We start from the raw sequence: 4,539 nt of genomic DNA, 5'->3' as shown, positions 1-4,539 counted from the left end.
TGGAGGGCGGCGTGGGGGTGCGGGGTAGTGTGGGGGTGCGGGGTGAGTGGAGGGTGGCGTGGGGGTGCGGGGTGAGTGGAGGGTGGCGTGGGGGTGCGGGGTGAGTGGAGGGTGGCGTGGGGGTGCGGGGTGAGTGGAGGGTGGCGTGGGGGTGCGGGGTAGTGTGGGGGTGCGGGGTGAGTGGAGGGTGCGTGTGTCGCCTGCCTGGGCCTAGAGCTGGGGCCGCGGGCTGGGGCGTCTGTCCGGGTTCCCCTTGTTCTGCATCTGGCCAGGCGGCGGCGGCGGCGGCGGCGGCGGCGGCTGGGCTCGGAGCTCCCACGCAGACCACCCCACGCCCGCGGGCTCGCGGCGCAGACTCACCGTCCCGCTGTTGGCCTGCACCCCGCCCCGGCCTGTCCCGTGGGCCCCGCAGGTGACCGTCCTCAGGAAGTGACTTCCCTTCCTTGGAGGGGGGGGGAGGTGTGTGGCCAGAGGGGGCAGGTGCACGCACACCCCGCCCGTCGCTCCCCCCGCAGCCGGGCCGGGGGGACAGGAGGCCGGAGCCGGCACACAGGGACCCTCACGCGGGCAGGCCTGACGGAGACGGATCTGCGGGCCCAGGGGCTGGAGGGAATATTACATTATGAAAACAAATCACTCCGCTGATTGGAATTTAATTACGTCCCTTTTATCTTGGTGACAGTCACGCACCTGGGCTCGCGCTGGCTGAGGGGCCTGAGCCCCTGGGGATCAATGAAGCCGAGCCCCCCCCCCGCCCCCCCCCAGAGGAGGCCCAGCCGCCCCTCCCCCTCTGCGGGGCAGACAAAGGGCTTCCCGCAGCAGCACTGGAGTCGCCGGGGTCTCGGAGGGAGGGTGGTCGGGGCGGCCGGCTCTGCCCAAGCAAACAGGAGGGCAAACTGCCCGCCAGACTCCGGGCGAGCGCCACGCGGGAGCCCGACCCCGCCGCTCTCCGCCGCCCCGTCACCTATGGCGGCACTGAGGGCTCAGCCTGCTGCGGACCCGGGATCATGGGCGGCCTCCGGGCTGGCCGCTGGGCACCCGGGTGGGGCAGGACAGGGCAGTGGGGTGAGAGGCGCGGGGGCGGCTTCGGGGCCTCCGGGCGCTGGGCGGACAGCAGCCAGGGCCCCGCTGAGAGCAGACTCCTCCCTGGCACCTCCCAGGGCGAGCACCCGGCTCTCCGGGCGGCTGTGATGGAGACACGTTGGCCTGGGAGTTCCCTGCGCGGCCGGCCGCGTTCCCAGCCCCGGGTGCGGCCCGGCCCGGCCCCGAGTGCTGACCGCGGCGTTGGCCACGGCCGGGTCTGGGCCCTCAGGGAGCAGCTGGTCCCTGGGCAGGTCCTTGGCCTTCGGGGGCCCAGCCTCCTCCTCGGGAGACGGGCGAGGACCGGGCCGGCCCAGGGCTGGCAGGAGGCTCCGGGGACGCTGGCGTGTGTTCAGCTGTGGGACGAACGCGTGGACCTGCCACGCCACGGGGGGGGGGGCACGTCTCGGTGGTTTACAGCCGTGGTCAGCAAACGGCGGCTCGCGAGCCACATGCGGCTCTTTGGCCCCTTGAGTGTGGCTCTTCCACCAAATACCATGTGCGGGCGCGCACGTACAGTGCGACTGAAACTTCGTGGCCCATGCGCGGAAGTCGGGTTTCGGCCTGGGCGAGTCTGTTTTGAAGAAGTGGCGTTAGAACACTCGAGGGGCCAAAGAGCCGCAAGTGGCTCGCGAGCCGCCGTTTGCCGACCACGGTTTACAGCGCTGACTCACCGAGTCCTCCGGCGAGCCTTGCGGGGTCAGCAGGCGGCCCCACTGTGCGCACGGGAAACCGAGGCACAGAGCGGTGACATCACCCGCCCAAGGCCGTGCAGCCGCTCAGCGTCAGAGGCAGGCGGGGCGGGAGCAGCGCGGTGTCTGCCCTCCGGGGCGTCCTGTGGGCATCGGGCTGAGCACAGGTGTCTCCCGTGGGCAGCGAGCTCGTTCTGTTTTACGTGATGATGGTCAGTCACCAGCTGAGCTTTCTCTCCGCCTGGCAGCGTGGGGTGGGCATGGGGTGGGCGTGGGGTGAGGGTGGGGTGAGCGTGGGGTGAGGGTGGGGTGGGCATGGGGTGAGGGTGGGGTGGGCATGGGGTGAGGGTGGGGAGGGCATGGGGTGAGCGTGGGGTGAGCGTGGGGTGGGCATGGGGTGGGCGTGGGGTGAGCGTGGGGTGAGCGTGGGGTGGGCATGGGGTGAGGGTGGGGTGAGGGTGGGGTGAGGGTGGGGTGAGGGTGGGGTGGGCATGGGGTGAATGCTGAAGAGGCCTGGATCTGGGATGCAGATGATGGCTCCCACGCCAGGCCCAGGGTGTGGCTGACGCTCCCAGCGTGTCTCGGGCCCTGGGGGCTCTCCTGACTCCCTGGGCCCCATGGGGGGGCTGCTCAGGGGGCTCCGCTGTCCCTCGGAGAGAAGCTGGGGCTGGGGGCTCCCAGCTCCCGGGACGGCCTCCGGGGTGGACGCCCTTCACCCTCCCCGCAGGCTGCCGCGGGCCACACCGTGTGCCTTCCCCGGCGACCCCGGCAGAATTAATGCCTTTTTATAGACTGGCTGATGGCTGCTGAGTCATCCCGCGGGGTGATCCATCAGCCGCCGCTGATGGCCAGGGCCGAGAGCGATGTCATTGCTTTGGGGACGGGCACGGGGAGGGGGGGCCTCCGTCCTCCGCCCGGTTCCCGGCAGGGCTGGCCGTCGCTGTGCGGAGGGGTGGGTGTGGGATCGCTCCCCTGTGTGCACGGGGTGCGTGCGGGAGACGGCGGTGTCCCTGCGATGGGTGCATGCCTGGGGTGTCCCATCCCAGGGGTGTGTGCACGCGTGTGTACCCGCGTGTGACCAGGACACCCAGGGCTCACGGCGGGACCTCGCAGGCAGCACGCACACACGGTCCTCACGTGCGGCTGAGTATTTGCACGTGAACCACAGACTCAAGGGGGTTTGAGGCAAAACCCTGAGCTGGACAGGGACCCCCAGATCTTCTGTCCACCACCCGCGGCTCCGAGCGTCAGTCCTGTCCCTGGAGACGGGGAGGATGACAGAGCTGATGGCACGTGCTGGCCACGGCGGTAATGGAGGCCCAGCCCTCCTGGCACGGGGCCCGCGTCCTCATCCGTGGCTCCGTGCACGGAGCGTGTGTGTGTTGGCAGGTGTTGGTTAGGATTCAGCAGAGCAACACGATAGTGTGCGTGTGTGCACGTGTGCGTGTGTGTGCACGTGTGCGTGTGTGTGTGTGTGTGTGTGTGTGTGTGAGACGAGGAACTGGCCCACGAGGTCGCGGAGGCTGAGAAGTCCCACAACATTCGCGTGTGACTGGAGACCAGTGTGGCCATGGCATGAACTCCAGTGAGTCTGAGGCGGGCCAGGGGCCGGGACCCGCGTGCCGCATGGAGGGCCAGGAGCCGGGCCCTGCCTCCCGCTTGGAGGGCCAGGAGCCGGGGCCCGCGTCCCGCATGGAGGGCCGGGAGCCGGGGCCGCGTCCCGCAGGGAGGGCCGGGCCTGACGCCCCGCAGGCTCTCAGGCACAGGCAGGCTTGTCCGGTCTCCCCTCGGGCCACGGCCCCTGGGCGGCCACGTGCCCCTCCACTCGCCAGGCGGGGGCCTTTCAGGACCCACTGGGCGGAGGGCTGCGGAGGCTGCGGAGGGTCCCAGCGCCCCCTCTGGTGCCTGCACCCCTGCTCCGGCACGGCCCCTCCCCGCGGTGCCCTCCTGCAGGCCCGGCCCCGGCCCGCCGCCTTCATCCCCGCCTGGCGAGGAGGACACAGCGACAGGAGCCCAGCGACAGGTGGAGGCTGACAGCCTGCCCCCCGCCCCCGCCCCCGCCCTCCCGGAGGCCGCCAGGGGACAGGCGTTTACCCGATACGTCGTGTTGATAACGAGCTGGGGGCAGCCTTCTGAACCCTAGCCCTGCCTGGAAACGGAGCTTCCGGATGGTTCTCGGGTGGTTTTCACAGACACCTGATCCCGGGGACCTGGCCGGAGAGGTGGCCGGCGCCCGTGGCGGCTGTGGCCTGGAGCCTCGTCTCCCCGACTCCGTGGCGAGGCCGCGCGCGAGACTCCGGCAAACCTCTCTCATCCCCTCCGTCTGGGGAAGGACGGAGCAGAGCCGCCCTGCTGGGCCGGGCGGGGCGGGGGCGGGGAGCTGCCTCAGGGGTGGAGGCTGGGGTGAGCGCCCTTCCGGCTGCTCCCAGCTCTGGCGGCTGCGCCAGCGCCTCGCCTTCGCGGCCCTCCCTGCGTCTGTGTCTGTCTTCACAGGCCGACCCCCTAGGACGCAGGCCTGTCGGGCCAGGCCCACCCGCTCCGGTGCGGCCTCACCCTGACCGACTGCACCTGCAACGCCCCGTGTCCTCCGCGCCTCGGTCGGGGGTCCCGGCTTAGGCCTCAGCATGGATTTGTGGGGAGGGATCAACCCTGAACAAGCGAGGTCAAGGGCCAAAGGGCATCGGTTCCTACAAGGCCTTGCCCCCACCGGGCTCCTAGGGGCGGCCCCTGAGGGGCTGGGCGGAGACTGTGGGGTTGGCGTCTCCAC

This window comes from Cnephaeus nilssonii, assembly GCF_951640355.1.
Source record: "Cnephaeus nilssonii genome assembly, chromosome: 14".
NCBI lineage: Eukaryota > Metazoa > Chordata > Mammalia > Chiroptera > Vespertilionidae > Cnephaeus > Cnephaeus nilssonii.
This window is presented reverse-complemented; position numbering follows the sequence as displayed.